The sequence below is a fragment of the Delphinus delphis genome, chromosome 4 (assembly GCF_949987515.2).
Source record: "Delphinus delphis chromosome 4, mDelDel1.2, whole genome shotgun sequence".
Classification (NCBI taxonomy): Eukaryota; Metazoa; Chordata; class Mammalia; order Artiodactyla; family Delphinidae; genus Delphinus; species Delphinus delphis.
Genome location: NC_082686.1, coordinates 116635045 through 116652001, shown reverse-complemented (window position 1 = coordinate 116652001; position 16957 = coordinate 116635045). Strand labels below are relative to the sequence as shown.

The following is a 16957-nucleotide window of genomic DNA, read 5'->3' as shown; positions in this document are numbered from 1 at the left end:
TTACCTCTCTGAGTTTCAGTCTCTCTCTGGTGGACAGAATAATGGCCCACATCCCAATCCCTGGAACCTGTGAATAGGTTTGGTTACATGGCGTGAGGGAGTTAAGGTTGCAGACGAAATTAAGGTTGCTAATCAGCTGACTCTAAAATTATCTTGGATCATCCACATGGGCTCGATGTAATCACAAGAGTCCTTACAAATGAAAGAGGAAGGCTGGAGAGGCGGTCAGAGTGATACAGTGTGAGAAAGACTGGGCTGGCCATCGCTGGCTGGGAGGATGGAACGGGGCACGAGCCAAGGAATAGGGCGGCCTCTGGAAGCTGGAAAAGGCAAGAAATGGATTCTCCCTTAGAGCCTCGAGAAAGGAATGCAGCCTTTCGACACCTTGGTTTTAATCGAGTGAGACCTCTTTTGGACTTTTGACCTCCAGAAGTGTGAGATAATAAAATGTATATTGTTTTAAGTCACTGAGTAAAGGAGGGTAATCATGTCTTTCTTGAAAGATTGGAGTGTGGAGTCAGGGAGATATTGTCCAAAAATTACACAGCAAACTCCTGGAATGTAGCAGGTGCTTAATAAACAGTAGTGTTGATGGTGGGCAGCGGTGGTGGTGGACAGTGGTTGTCATTAACACAGAGTAAAGGAGGAGGAGCTGATGGCAGGTGGTTTTGAAGAACCAGGGTTGGTGCCTTGAGGTGAGGTTCAGGGCTAGCGGCAGGCCAGTAGGAGACACCAGATGGCCCAGGTGGGCGGCCAGAGGCCCCGTGCAGGGAACGCTTCTGCTCTGATGGTCCAACGGCCTTCCTCCCCCTACTCGTCAGCACTTCCATCTGGCAGCACCGTCCTGCATGGAGGACACGGGAGCTGGGAAGGGCCCGCCCTAGGACCTCTTGCATCAGGCAAGCCCTACCTTAGAGATCTGCAGGGTGCGGGCCTCTCTCTGCCTGGCCTTCGCTCAGTCTCATGCCTTCGGCTGCCCTTATGGCCTTAAAGGGGATCACTGCCACCCCCAGTGGCAGCAGCAGAACTTCAGTGAGCTCGTTACTGCCCAGGCCGTGTGCTAGGCGCTCCACGACAGAGCCTGTGTCACTGTCTCCTTCAATCTTCATGACTGCCCTTTGAGGCAGGCCTTATCTCCCGCATTACAGAGGAGCACACGGAGGCTCCCAGAGCTCAGGCGACCTGCTCAAGGCAAGCTTGTCGCTGGCAGAGCTGGGCCTACAGGTGGGTTCGTCTGATCAGATCCAGCCTCCTGGACAAGACTGGTCACCGAGTGGGAGACGGCTGACTGGAGGGGCCTGGGAGCGCTCTGTTTGGATGTGGTGGCACTGTCGGGGCGAGGTCCCCCAAATCTCCAGAAGGGGACCCCACTTGAGGGAATGCCCCTCCACCTTCTCGCACCTCTGGGAATGATGGAGCCCCCAGGTGGGACAGAGGTGAGCACATTTGCCTCCTGGGGACCTTGCAGGGGCATTCACATCTGCTCTGTCTCTCCTGGGGTTGCCCAAACTGTATTGATATTTTATTTCCTCAAAAGATATACGCTGACATTTGGACCTGTCTTATATGATATTGAGGAATTTTTGTTAATTGTTGTTAATTTTGTCAAGTGTGATCATGGTATTATGAATAAGTAAGAAAGTGGCCTTGCTTTAGAAAGTGTCCTTTGTTTTCGGAGTATTCAGAGGTGAAATGTCATGGTGTTTATAATGTGCGTACTTATACTTCCAGCAGAAAAAAGGTGAAGTAAACTTGGAAACACGTTAATGAGCATTTGGAGATGGCTGTGTTGCAGTCCATTACACTATTTCCTCTAGTTTTCTGTATGATGTAATTTTTTATAATAAATAGTTGTTTGTTTGTTCTTTAAGTCATTTGCTGAGGCCTCAGGATGTACTTTGTCTTGGTCTGAATTAGACACACCTCTGCACTCTGGAGACCCACAAATAAATGCTGGCAGTGGTGGACGGAGCTTGGGAGCAGAGGCAGAGGGGTGTAGGGCGTGGGTGCGGCAGCCCTTGGAGGGGCGGGCTTCTAGGGGGAGTCACTTAGTGGGACCAGATTCTGGCTCTCCCAGTTGTGGTTGCTGTCCTAGAGCTGTTTGTAGTCAGTCCAGAGTCAGGTAACTACGAGACAGCTGGCCTAGTCTTTTTTGATGCCTGGTCACGGAGAGAGTCCCTGCAGTGTTCGACCATCCTTCCCAAGGCTGCCTGATTTGTCTTTCGTGGTGGCATTCCGCCTTTGCTGTGTTAGGCTAAGAGAAAAGGACCATGGTGTTTTGTCCAACATCTTCTCATGGTACGTACACTTAAGACAAATTCCACTTGTCGCTGCCGATCCCCCAGCACATTTTCTTTGGCAAATTCTGTAATCTTTTGAGCTGTACATGAGAGTTCATTTTTCAGACTTAGCATTGGAAGAGATAATCAGATTCCGTGAGCTCCTGTTAGCCTCCTCTTTCTTTGCATTTTTCCTTATCAAAATAGCCAGCCGGGGCTTCCCTGGTGGCGCAGTGGTTGAGCGTCCGCCTGCCGATGCAGGGGACGCGGGTTCGTGCCCCGGTCCGGGAAGATCCCACATGCCGCGGAGCGGCTGGGCCCGTGAGCCATGGCCGCTGAGCCTGCGCGTCTGGAGCCTGTGCTCCGCAACGGGAGAGGCCACAGCAGTGAGAGGCCCATGTACGGCAAAAAAAAAAAAAAAAAAAAAAAAAAAAAGCCAGCCGGTGAAGAAAAGCAGCCCTCAGAGTGTTTGTTCTTATCTTCTCGATATTTCCAAGGACTTTGACAAATCTGTAGAACTGTGTTGAGCATCTTTTAATACAGACGTTACTGCCAGCCAAGAGGCCAGACTCGGCCAAGTACTGGTTTAGCTCTCTAAATACCGTGCTATTCTTCCACTAACACTCTATTTCTTCCCTATTAAGCCTTTGGACATAGGAACACATAATAGGTGACCTCTGAGTGGTAATTTCATATACTCTGGGTGAAATGAATTGTATCAGATCGATATATCCGTAGACTCATCACATTTTCCGGGCTGCGAGGGACTCTGAGATGAATCTGGTACAGCTCTGTTAGTAGAGGAAACATTCATTTTAACTGCATAGTCAATTCTCCATTAACAAGGGTAATGGAGTGGAAGGAGGTCAGTGATAATCAAAAATCACAGTGAAAATAAAATTGTAGTCAACAGTGGATTTTCTGAGGGCTGATTAACTGGTTTGTGAATTAATTGAGGTTGAGACACGGTGGACACCAGGTTGTCATCACCTTGGTAATTCTCACCACCTGGTCTCCACCTACCCTCTCTGTCCCAGGCAGGAGAAGGGCTTCCCAGGGGCTGGCTCAGGCAGAGCCAGCTGACCTTGGCCCGATTGGTCCCATGAAGGCTGCCTTTAGGGTTTGTTGCCCATGCCCCTTGAGAAGTGGTTCTCAAACTTGAGCTGCATCAGGCCCACCCGCAGGGCTTGTGAAGCCCCAGATTGCTGGGCCCCATCCCCAGTTTCTGATTCAGTAGTTCTGGAGTGGCGGCTGAGAATTTGCATGCCGAAGAAGTGCCCAGGTGATGTGATATGTGCCGGCCCAGGAGCCACACTTGGAGAACCGTGGCTTTCCAAACCATTCTCGTCATCCCAGCTGCACATTAGAATCACCTGGGGAGCTTTTTAAACCTACTGACGCCCGGATACACCTTGGCCAATTATATGAGAGGCTCTGGAGGTAGGACCCAGGCATGGGTGATTTTAAAGCTCCAGGTGATTTGAATGTTCATCCAGGGTTGATGACCGCTGCTCTAGGGAATGTTTCCCAACACCACAGTCATCTGCATACAATTCTCATGATTTTTTTCCCTATCTTTACTCCCTGTGTATTTAATATTTCTTTAAACTTTTTATGTAAATAAACTTATTTTAAAAGCAAACTAGGGACTTCCCTGGCCGTCCAGTGGTGAAGACCCCGAGCTTCCAATGCAGGGGGCACAGGTTCGATCCCTGGTCGGGGAACTAAGATCCCACATGCTGAGAGGTGAAGCCAAAAAAAAAAACCCACCAAAAAGCAAACTATATATCCCTTTCAAGTAGGAAAACTAGTTTCACAGGCCAGCTATAGGACATACTTGTAACAATAAACATATTAAAGTTCTGGCCTGGAATCATCTTGCATCCCATCACACTCTGAGTGTCTCTACTCTAGAACTGTGATTTTCACTCTTTTTTCACAAAGGTGACGGGATACACTATTTCTGCCCTTCGTCCCCTCCCATGGGTCAGGCAGGGCTATGCTAACTCTGAGCACACCTGGTCTTCTCCCCACAAGAGGGACAGGTTAGAATGCAAGCGTGACTTCATTACAGAACAACCTTGATGAGGCAATAATCTTTACTTTTAAGAAAGGAATTCACCAATGGGAAAATTATCTAGGTAAACTGTGGTACAGCCAGAGAATGGAATACTACGTGCCGATGAAAAGGAGGAACTACTGATGGACACACCCCCTGGGAAACCAGACAGAGAGACTATACACTGTAATTTAGAACAGTGGTTGCTTGGGGGGAGGGGGACTGGGAGATTGAGCGGGAAGGGGCGTGAGAGGACTTTCTGGGGCAATAGGATGTTCTGTGTCTTGATAGGGGTTGGAGTTGCATGGGTGCGTGCATTTGTCAAAATTCGCTGAAGGGCTCCCTCAAGATTTGTGCATTTCACTCTATGTTCAGAAAATGGGGAAAAGATAAACCAATACAGAACTCCAGTCAGTGATATGCTTGCCAAAGTGTTCAGGGAGAAGGGTATTGCTGTCTGCAGCTTACTATGAAAGGCATCCAAAAAATAAGCTGGATTGACGAATGGATGGAGGGATAGATATATTACACAACAAACATAATAAAATAGGAATGGTAGAGTCTAGGTGGGGGATAGCCAGGTGTTCATTTTTAAATTCTTTCAACTTGGCAGGATGTTTGAAAATCTTTCCTATTAAAGATTGAGGAAAATTTGATATATACATTCAAAACAACAAACAAGTGCTTTCCCCGCATGCCTGAGCTCTCCGGCATCTGCCACTCCAGCAGCTCCCTCGGAAGATGAGCCGGAGGGTCAGAGGGGTGAGCCAGGTGTGGGCGGGCGGGGCCCTTGAAAGAGGCTGCTGCTCTGGGAGAGAAGCCTGTGGCTCCCTGTGCTGGGCCCCCTGCAAGAGGAGAAAGCCAAGGGCACTGCCTCCCTTCACCTATGCTGTGTCCTGGGTGTCCCCTGGGAGGGGCTGTGCAGAGGCGATGTCAGATGTGACCTGCAAAGACCACCTGGACCCTGTCCCAGAAAGGCAGGTGTGAGCGGCTGAGGAAGGGAGGGGCTTCCCAGGCCCCTCCAGCCGGCAGAATTCCAGAACATGCCACCCCAGTGTCTCCCTGGGGGAGCGTGAGGGTGCTGAGGCATGAGCTGCCCATCACGGGTATCAGGCAGGGGCAGTGGGCAAGAGCGGCCTTTTCAGGCCTGGTAGTCGCGGGCTGTCCGGGGTCCCCCACGGCTGTGATGGGGACCTGAGGCACCTCTCTGGTCTGCAGGGTCCTTCCCGCCCTCCACGCACCCCCACGGCACACCCCCGTGATATACCACAGCAGACCGGTAACCTACCTCCGCAGCACAACCCCGCAAGGCATCTGCCAGCTTAGAACAAAACGCACACTTAGAACAAAACGCACACTTAGAACAAAACGCACAACAGAAGAGCTGTGAGTTGTTTGCTCAGTGACCTACTGAGGACCGTAGCCCAGGGGACAGCCTCTCAGTAGCTCTGAGGGTCTGTTCCAGAGGTAAGGGAGGAGGTTAGCATACATGTGATCTTGGTGAAAGGTAGGTGTAATCAAGCACACATCACGGGGGAAGGTTGCTGCTAGTCACGAGCATCGGGCACCTTAGTTCATGGTTTTAGTGCCTTTCTGTGTATGGAAAGATGCGAGAATTGGGGTGGTGTGGTCAGGCCACTCAAGATGGCTGTTCTCTTGCTCTCCAGACATCCCATGCTCAGCTAGTGCCTGCTTCACCTACACCCTACGCACACGACTGCGCTTCCTACGTACTAGTCCCCGCCCCAGCTAGTGACTGTTCTCATCTAAAGGGGTGGTGAGGGGTGTGCCCCTCTGCTGGTTTCCCTGGTAACTGATGAGCCCACCTGAAGTACCTCCCCCTATAACTGGCAACCTCCCCCTGCCCTGAGGAGCAAAGACGGCCTCCACGTCCTGCCCACAGGTGCGGTGTCGCTCCAAGGACTCTGCTCCAGACGTGTAAGCTCCCCCATCCTTTGAATCATTGATGTCTCTGTCACCGACTCCAGGCTCTTCCTTGGTCTTGAGGCTGAGCAAGCCCAGTGCTTGTAGGCCTGCGGGGTGCAGCCCAGCGGGGGTTCATAAAAATTTCTCCTGCGGATATCTAACTCTCTGAAGGCCTGTTCTGCAAGCTTTTCCCAGAGCACAGAGTGCCTTATTCCTGATCTCCACCCTGAACTCCTCCCCGGGTGTGCTGAAGGTCAGCCTCTACGGTGGCTAAGGACTTCATTCTCATAGAACCAGGTGGCGAGCGACATTCTTTAGTTGGCGCATCCCAGCTGCAACCCTGCAGCACCCTCCATGTCACCCCCCAACAGCAAAGCCTCCAGAGCACACCCAGGGGGCCCACCCCCATGATACACCCCACGGCACACCCCTCGTGAGATGTCCCCTGCATTGTGGTTTCCACCACACGCAGCCCAGCCCAGCCCCTGTCACCTGCCCTTGACCTCCCCACATCCACTGCACGCCTCCCCATGAGACAGCCCATAGACCCACCCTCCATCAAACCCCTCCATGACAGCCCTTGCGACACACACACACACACACACACACACACATACACACAGACACTCTGCTGAACTTTGAAGAGAGGCCCCCTTGCCGTTGCTGTTGAGGGTAGAGTGTGCGCGTTAACCTGCTCTCACCTCTCCTTACTTGTGCAAGGATCTTGAGATATGCAGGATGGAGGACAGTTTACTCTTGAGGGAAGGATTTGTGACTGACGTCTAAAAGATGGTTGATATGCTTATTACATCTAGTGTTTCCTGCAAAAATGAAGGAGCCCATCTTGAATACCAAAGAGCCTGGGGCCTGGGTGGAGGGGCAGTCTGGGGCCCCTCTTGGTTTCTGCACCTTCAAAGCAGTGCGGAGTGAAGTGACCCAGCCTTTGTGATCAGACGGGAGCTCGTCCTTGCTCCGCGTTTCCTGGTACCGCATCTTTGGATGAGCCCTGGGTGTCAAAGGACCATCAGAGACAAGATGATAATACGTACGTCTCTGCATCGTGTTTGCAAAGATTAAAGATAACGCAAAAGACAGGGTAATAACAGGCTTGGTATAGGTGCTGTCGAAATATGAGTTAGACCTAGAAAGTGCCTGGTCCACAGTACACTGAATACCTTTTAGCCGTTGTCACTGTTCCTATTGATTATTGATTTAGTATGACTGAGATTTATTGTCATCCACAAGGGTTGAAAATGTGAAGAGGGCAGCATTTAGAACTTCCCCAGCTTTGATGATACGAGCTTTTGCTTTGACCACACATGGCGTTTTGAACATTTAAGAAGCTGCTTGTCGTTTTTTCCATGTCTGACCCCCGCTCGGGAGTAGGGACTGGGTCCCCTGTACCCTGGTCCCCAGGACCGAGCACAGTCCCACGTGGAAGATGTTAGGAATTTGGTGGTTGGCGTGGTTTCTTGATGAGTAAGTCATCCCAATAATGAAACTGTGTAGCTCATCAGAGCTGGGCTTTGGAAACAAAACTGCCAACAGCACCTTTTAAAGCCACAAAGCCACAGTCGTATTTTCATTTACATACTACTCTGTCAACTAACGTTACATGCCAATTAAATGGGACGTTAAGCTGCCAGTAGGCATGTGCCTCTGCACGCTAGCGTCCTCTCTACTTCACTTAGTGAGCTGAATTCCTCGCCTCCCATCCTTCCCCAAGGCTCTTCCTCACCCACATTCCAGCCCTCACCGGGACAGGAAGACCACCAGACATTTCTCTGGCTGGCTCTCCTTTGGGAGAGGGGTTCGCAACACCAATGAGTGTGGCTGCTTCCCTGCGGCATTCCAATCAGGATTTGACCAAATGTTCCAGTTGCTTGGATGCATCTGAGTTAGTGACAATCCCATCTTTAAAAATCCCTCCTAGAAGCAGAAAATGCAGGAGTTAGTGCCTAAAAGTGCAAGGGGCCTACCTGCTGCCTAAAGCAGCTGGTTTTCGGGGAGCCGTTTTAAGAGCTCTCATAGCAGCAGTTCTGCTGCCAGCCCAGCCCTTCCTGGTTTTAGGTAAACTGATTATGGTGAGCAGGTGCACCTGTGAGATGTCCAGAGAGATGTCCAGAGAGCCTGGTCATCTGACCCGGCCCACGACCTTGCATTTCATTTTTCAAACCCTTGCTTTTATATTTCTATTGGCAAAAGATGCTTAATTATTCCCTGCCTTTGTGGCTCGGGCACATTCGTAATTTAAAAGCGCTTCTTGTCCTCCTTCATCTAGAGAAGTAAAAATATCATAGAAAATGGGTAATTTACAGCTACGGTGCCAGGCTGATGATCAAAAACTTGTAAACGGAAACGATCATATGCTTATCGCTTCTCGAAGTTAGAACGCAATTGAAAGTAGCTGTGGCCTCAGAGAGAGGGATTATGGAAGGGAACGCAGGCTGACTTGTTCATTGGAGATCTGTCTGCTAACGAGGCTTGTAAGTTGTTGTTCCCTCAGGAGCGGTGAATAAAGGAAGGTGTCCCTGGAGGCTGCTTTGCTGGTCAGGAGACCCTCAGCTGGTCACTTTCGGATTGATCATCCCCTGTGTAACCATGCAGAGGCTCACCAGCCACCACCATCACAATCAAGTTCAATCTTGCCAACATAGAACACAGGCCCTGGAGAACGCTGTCATCTCCCCCCTCCCGTCACCACCCCATACCCCTCCACCAACCTTAGCTACTCTGTTGACCCTCTTGCATCCCTGAACCTGACATGCCCCGTGGCCTCCCACTTCCCCAGGTTTGCAAACACTCTTTTCCCAACTCATTGCCTCCTGCCTAATTCCTATTCATCCTTCAAAACCTCAAACACCTGCTACTTCCTCTTGGAACCCTTCTGTACCCCTTTTGCACACTCTCAGCCTGGCTGGGCTGGGAGCCCTCTTCTGTGCCCTCAGGCTCCCTGTTTCCATTTATGCCAGTTCCAATATGTGTTGTGAACATCAGGTAGCCTGTCTGCCCCCCACCAGCACAGTCAGGAGAGCCCTGTAGGCAGGAATGTGGCTTACCCTTCTGTCTCCCTGGTTCCTGGCATACTTCCTGACACATAGTAGATGCTGATTGATGTTTGCTAAATGAAGGGATTATTAATGGCAGTGAAGGAGTTTGAAACAATTTTAAGTTCGTCTTTAAAACATAGAGATCCCATTGATCAAATAAATCCATGATGCATTCTACAGCCAGCTGAGAGATTTGTATCTTTGGTGTCCACGTTCATTTTTGTGATGAACCAACGGGTGGATCATGAGATAGGCCTGCCCAGTTTTCAAGTCAAAAGCAAAATCGGCCTGAGAGACATCATGGTTTTGCTTCTGTCTTCAGTTCTACCTGCCTCTGTATCATAATCAGTACAGCAATGTGCTTACAGCTTGGCATCTTATTTTTGTGATTTTATTGGAAGTATGGAAGGGCACACAAATGCTCTCAGCGTGAAAAGGAGGTCAGTCTTATTAATGAAGAGTTTCTGAGCCCAGAATCAAGTTTATCTCTATTTATGCCCTTCCTCTGTAACCCAGAGTCCAGCTGTCTCTCTGCCTGCCGCTGAGTAGACACGTCCGCCAGTGGTTGGCTTTCTCATCACTGCGCTTATTCTCAGCTTGTTCCAGGCTCATGGGCAGTAGGGGTACAACGTTTACGTTGAAATCAGCCCCCTGGTTTAAAGTTGATTTTCTTTTTATCTGCAGGTTAACTTGCTGGAGGCTCGCTTTCCCGCTAATCAGTTACCTCTCATGCCCCAAGCCACGGGGAAGAAGGGAGGAAGGTGTGATTCCTGCCCAAAGGGTCTCACCTGTAAGACACTCCCGTAGAGTGGGGATGTTCCGGAGCCATCCTCGGCCCGGGGCTGTGCCCTCTCAGGACTCTGTAGGTGCTGTGTGCTCTGCCAGCTGCTGGGACCCAGGGACGAGAGAGGAGAGGAGTCCAGGCAGGGAGGTGGGAGGCACCACGTGCCCCAACCGCATCCCTTAGCTTGTCTCCATCTTCCTGACCCGTGGACCATGCATCTGCACTAGCCAGGATCTCTGGTCCCTCGTATCTGCATCCGGCTCTGAGATGCAGTCCCGCCCTGGGTCTGAGTTAGAACATGTTGTCCACTACGTGACTCTGGCAGTGAGTGAGTCCAAGTAGGGAGGGGAGGGGCTGCCTGGATTTGCCAGAGGAGGTTCTGGAGTTGGGGTAGGGCTGGTCTGTGGGAGCCTCGTTTCTCCCTTCAGCCAGCATTTCCTAAGCCCAGATTATGTTCCAGTCCTGCGTCAGACACAGAGATCCTAAAGGCAGTGAGTGGAGCCAGGCTTTTCTGGTCTGGGGCGCATAATCCAGTGGGGGAGGCAGGCCACGCCCACACACCGTCCCCCACCCCCCAGGCCTGGCCGAGCCCGCTGCCTGCCTTCTCCTGCCCCACCTTGCGCTTGCGGCACTTACCAGTCAGTTGCGTTTGTTTCCAAATGTGTTGGTGCCCATTGTACTTGTAATGAATCACATGATGTTATTAAATGTTACATAAACTGATGGATTATGAGTACAAAAGGAAAGGGTAGGCTTTTTTGGAGGAATGAATCGAATGCTTTGAAAAGACTCAAAATAGTGAGAGTGGCTCGCCTCTCCTCACCCCCCGGGTGTTGGTGAAAGAACTGGACTATAACAGCTGGTGGAGGTGGGGATGGGGTGCAGATCAGAAGAATCAAGACAGATCCTTCCCCTCAGGTTCTTCTGGGGCGTCCTTAGGTGCACTCTCCCCCTAAAGGGAGCTGGCATGGGGAAGGGGGCTGGATGGGGTTTGTGAAAGCTCCAAGCCCTGCTCCCAAAACAGAGCCTTGGCCCTGCGTCAGACCGCTCCCTTGTATGGTTTACTTTAAAGCTAAAGTTCACCTAGACTTTCTGGGAATGATTCCCTGCTTTGGCCATTTGTTGCTGCTTTACCAGCCAGAAACGAGGGTAAGAGGGCTTCTGCGGCAGCTGGCGTGGGGCTGAGAGCTGCCTGCTAGGAGCTGAGACTTACGGGGCCACGTCATAGGGACCACCTCTCTGCCTTGTCAGCAAGCTTGGGCTCCATCCTGAGGACGGAGGGGAGGGACGGGCTCAGTGTGTATTAAGGAAGGGCTGGACAGGGAAGTGCGGAGAGGGGGAGCGTGTGGTGGCCCCATGGACGCAAGGAAGGCTGGGGCCAGGCATTACGGGGTGAGGGAGAAGCAAGGAGATCAGAGGGGGATCTAGGACGTGGAGCGTACAGGACTCGGTGACGGACGGATTGAGAGGAGGGTGGTGGGAGGAAAAGAGAGGGGCCCAGAATCCCCCCCACACGGCTGCCTGGATGATGGTGCTGTTCGTTTACGGGACATTGGAGAAGGTGGTACAGATAAACTGAGGGGAGAGGGCAGTCCAGGTGGAGAGAAGAGCTCCAAGGAAAGGGAGGAAGCAAGAGGCTCCTGGCCAGGTGCCTGCATCTTTTATTCAGGGAGCACTTATTAAACACCATCTGTGTATCAGGTTGAAGGCCAGGAATGCTAGGAACAAGCATGTGGGTCTCAGACACAGAGGAGGAAGGGCCAGCCTGTGAGAGGTGCTTGGCAGCCAGTTGGGCAGCGACGCCTGGGGTTTTTCACCCCACAGTGCCATCCCCAGGGCTAATGATGTGGGATGAGGGGAAACAGTGAGTCATGACCAGTTGAGTTCTGGGAGGTGGTAAAGGGTAGGGGTGTTCCAGACAGAGGCCAGAAGCTCACCTTAGGAAGTGGAGTCAGAGGAGCAGAGGGAGAGGTCAGCATTTTATAGTGTTCTACTATTTTTTAATTAAACCAGTTTTTTTCTTTAAAAAAAAAAAAACCTTTTAATGGGGTTTTTAACAATACCACTTACCTTTGGCATCATTCAATGACACATTGAGAGGTGTGAGGTTTTCTGCATCAGAATATTTTTAAAAACCATCTCTGAGTCTGGTTTTATTTGCAGAATGACCTTTTAGGGACCTTTTAATCCAAGCATAAGTATTTTTATAAACTGGAAATGACAGACTAACTCCAGTAAGGTGGACATTTATGAAGCAGAGATTCCTTAAACTGGAACGTCTTGCATTTTTTTCTCCCTGTATCTGTTCCTTTAACATTTTAGTTCCATTATTTCAATAAAATAGGGGTAGGATGCTTGTTGTGAAACCCAATTTGTACTTTGAATGGTTTTAATCTTGTCTTGAGTGGATGTACATCTCCTTGGTTAAGGGCCTCAAGCTCAGGGTTTTCTTCTCTTGCCTTTGCTTATGTCCTTTGCTTATGGACTTCTAGAGTTACAGCCAACACTATTCACTCTTGGAGAAGCAGAGCTGCATTTGGTTCTACAGTGATTCCCGGTTCCTCTCAGCGGAGAGAAGGGATGGTGCTTTACTGGTTCTCCATCCCTCTCCTAGGGAAAGAGGCTGTGGGGCATCTGTTCGCTCTTGCTTCCAAAATTAAAGTGAACTGAATTTAGTTTTGAGGGTTTTGCAGTTCCTCTTAAACATTATGCTGTTGGGGACCTGGGAATCCAGGCTGTGAAGTACCCCCAAGTGTGTGCTCACAGGTCCACGCTGTTGTCATCTGGTTCACAGGTCTTGGGAGACAGCTGGAGAGCCCGCGGTGTGGGGTCAGATCCCAGCTCACTCTTCCTCCCTTTGTAACCTTGAACAAAGTAGTTCACTTCTCGGAGCCCCAGTTTCCTCGTCTGCAAAGGGGGAATGTTAGCATCTGTGTGGAAGCAGTTAGCAGCAGCGCCCCGTGAATAGTAATGACACGATCCAGCTCAGGTGCAGTTAGCTATAGCTTTCCTCAGCTCATCCACTCAGAGCCACTTAGCCTCGTTTCTGGGCCCCCTTGCATTTTGTGGGTACCCGGACTTAATTGGATTATAGCTGTTGACTCATGGGCCTCTTCCACCAGCCATGAGCCGCCTCCGGGCTGAGATGCGGCTGAATCTCCTCTGGGAGCCCGGAGCCCACACCTGGCCTGGGCGCTGGCTGGCTCAGGGCAGACCCCAGAGTGCGAGTCTTCCCCGGGCACCTGTCCTCCCAGCATCTCCTCCAGCCTGGGCTCCCTCTCAGGCCTGAAGCTGGGTGGAAGATGAGGGCCAGACACAGATCAAGCAGTGGGTGCCAGATATCCCACCAGTGGATGGGAGGTTCCTGAACGCCTGGGGGAGGAGAGGGGGGCATTCAGAGAAATCCTTGCTTTGGAACAACAGAGGAGTAACGGCTGGAACAGGAGCCCTGAGTCATGGCTACAGAAGCTCTGATGGGTCACGGGAGGGGGATGGTTGGAGTGGGGGGAAAATTGAAGAAGGTCCTTGTTTCACACCCTTGCCCAGGACCCTTAGACCAAGACTCTGGTGTTTGCTCTGTCCTCAGACCTGCCAGCCCCTCTCACAGGTGCTGTGAGTGGCCTGCACTGTGCCACTGGCCTGGACCGCCTTAACTCCAGCAGCTGCCTTTGAGATGCACCCCTGAATTCTCAGGAGCCCGGCATCTCATCATCTGACGGAAAAGCAGTTCAAAGCCGTTGGCGGTGGGTCAGCGGTATCGTCTTAGATAAGTGCCACACATTATTAGCTTCCTCTCTCTTAATATCACGGATGTTAGGCAGACTGCCTTCTCTCAGAACCACCTCTGGCTTTCAACTCATTTGGCGTGAATATATGTGGAATCATTGGTGGAGTTTTTAATCAAACTTTTTTCCCCTTCAGATTACTTAGAAATGTACTTTCTCCAGCTAAGGCCCACTACAAAAACTGCTTTGCAAAAAATGGGGACTTCATACGAAACTTAGAGAGAAAAATCATACAGTGGGAGCCACTGTATAGTTTCGAACTCAGGAGTTTTCATGTTGCAAGTGTTTCATGCTCTGCAGTTCTCTCTGTATTAACCTCTCTGTCAAAGTTCTTCATATAGTCAGGCCCGAGTGAGTCTCCTACATTCTTACAGATTCTTACAGAAATCATAGTTAAGGTGTCACAACAACTCTGTACTCCTTATTTTCCAAAATGTTTTCCTTTTACAGTAGAAATGTCCATATTGGATTAAACTAGGAGGTGATTTTAAATAATCACTTCTGAGGTATCGGGTGAGGAAGATTTTATATTTTTATGTAAAAGACTATGTGTTGGTTTTTTCTGCTTATTTCTTGGATCCTATTGATGAGAGCAAATCAGATATTCCTTTTTTTTTTTGCGGTACACGGGCCTCTCACTGTTGTGGCCTCTCCTGTTGCGGAGCACAGGCTCCGGACGCGCAGGCCCAGCGGCCATGGCTCACGGGCCCAGCCGCTCCGCGGCATGTGGGATCCTCCCGGACCGGGGCACGAACCCGTGTCCCCTGCATCGGCAGGCGGACTCTCAACCACTGCGCCACCAGGGAAGCCCCAGATATTCCTTTTTGTAAGTAAAGTGACAAAATCTTCCCTGAAGGGTTTTAGAAATAAAATAGCTCCTTCTCCCCTGGAATGATGTCTGCGACTTCTGCCTTCAGGAAAGGAAATGGAGTAGAGAATCCCTCCAGGTCCTTTCCAACCTCGTATTTCTCTGAATTTATTACCTGCGCAAAAGGGGTCTTCTGCATCCCCTGCTTTTGTTCCAGACTGCCGGTCTCATTAGGCCTAGTGATGAGGATTATATGTCATGATGCAGTCCTTGGATAAAACTTTAAAATCTCCATAACCAAAGAGCTTGGCTTGGAAGGCAGCATCGCAGTGTGATACAAGTCTCAGCCCAACTTCTGATTCTAGCTCTGTTATTACCTTACTGTGTGGCCTTAAATCAGCAACTTCACCTCTCTGGTCCTCAGTTTTCTCAACTATAAAACAGGGGGTTTGGACCAGATGCTAAGATTCTGCGAATGGAAGTACAAAACCAACAGCGTTCAATATTTTGATTAAGCATAAGCCTTCTGGATACAGCTGTCCCTCTGCTTAAGTACAGATCCAGCTCCCAGTCTTTGTTTTTGCAACAATTCCTTTAAAGGAGATGAAAGTCTTTTTTGAAATTTGTAATAAGGAATCATAAAATGTCACGACCTTTTATGATTTGCAGCAAATCTCGGAGGAACATACTTGGAAAAATAAACACTTCATATTTTATAGGGGAGAGAGGAATGGTTCCTTTCCTTCCACAAAAAGCAGTAATTTCACTGAGAGCCATCACTGCAGAAGTGTTTGCAGAAATCTGTTACCTTCAAAGCCCTGCGCTCACGTGGCACGTGTTTGAGATGGAAATGACCCACGCCCCTGCTTTTATCCGAAGGGGAATTGCGCTTCATGGTTTTTCATCCTCCAGAAATCTCATCTTTGCTTTGACGTCCCGAGACACCCTCCCATCACATCTCTAGCGCCCCTGAATTGAACGGTGGGAGGTCAGTGCATATTTCCCCCGGCTGTATTAACGCCTTTTTGGTGCACAGTTGATAGGCCCGATTGTACATTAATCCAAAAGAACACTTCCAGTGGGCAAGTAACCTGTGTGGTGGAGCGTGTTTGGGGTGCACTTCTGGGTGTACTCCAAGGAGGGAGACTGGGGGGTCCTTTTCCAAGGCATAGGCTCCTGTCCTGCCGGGCAGCTCACCAACAGGAGGAGGGCTGTGCTCAGACAGTTCTGCTCACCAGCGAGGAAACAAGCCTTCCAGGGGGCAAAACAACCTTTCGAAACATCCTCACGTAGGATTACTCTGGAAGTGCTCCAAAGACAGATTCCCCTTGGCTTTCATGCAAAATGGAGGAGCCGGTGAATAGTGGCTTTGCCTCACTCTGTGAAGAGACAGTAGACACACTTGCCTGGGACTTTGATCTCCTGACTGTGCCGGTTTTTCTTTTATAAATAAAAACATCGCCCCACTAGGGAGCCTGGTGTAAAAGCCAGCATTTTTGCCTCCAGCCCTGTGACACTGGCAGGCCTGCAGGCGGCCTCAGGAAGCCACAGCCAGTCTCTGCGGACCACCGGCCCTTCCTCAGGCCACACCGTGCTTGGCATCTACTAGACAAGGTTCTCACAGCTTGTCTTTACTGCGTGTTCATTTTTTCCTCCTTAAAACTACAAAAAGAGTACACACTTAAAGGAAAAAGCACCTTCATGTAAAGTAAGAAGTCCAAGTCCGTCCCCCCCAACAACCCTCCCCTTTCCTTAGGGGTAATGACTTAACATTTGATGAGCACCCATCCAGTGGATCTATATACATATATAGGTGTATATATTATGGATTATTCCTATATTACAACATAGATGGCTTCATTCAACCAAAATGAGATAATACTATAAGACTGTAACATGCTTCTTTTCCCTCAACATTTACTAATTAGTAACCTCCCATGTCAGTATATGCATAGAAACATGTTGCTTTTTTATAGCTGAATGGTATAATATGGGATTTAACCATTCCCCCGTTGGTAGACATTTGGGTCTCTAATATTTCACACACACGCGCGCGCGCAATGCAGCCCTAACTGAGCTATGAGGTTAATTTATGGGACGTTTCTTAAATCCTTGGTACCCCCTTCACACTTAACCTATTCAGATATTTGCTTTAAGAACTAGACATGTTTTCTTCATGCACTCAGCCGCCTGCTTCAGGAGGGGAATTGCCCAGAGCTGTTCCCAAGGACCCGGGAGTGTGGCTGCCTGCTTTTCTCACCCTTGT

The 16957-nt window shown here is 50.0% G+C and overlaps 1 protein-coding gene across 2 annotated transcripts in view; it reads left to right on the top strand.

Moving 5' to 3' along the window:
- The window catches only part of NMNAT3 (nicotinamide nucleotide adenylyltransferase 3), a 116038-nt gene that overhangs the window by 14219 nt on the left and 84862 nt on the right, over positions 1-16957 (top strand). Inside the window, exon 1 of one of the 2 annotated variants that reach the window (XM_060011338.1) lies at positions 11228-11247. The exons of the other annotated variant lie outside the window; for it this stretch is intronic. The gene's annotated coding sequence lies outside the window, so the exon portion shown is untranslated. Of the gene's footprint in view, positions 1-11227; positions 11248-16957 lie in introns of those variants that run through there. 2 annotated transcript variants of the gene reach the window in all.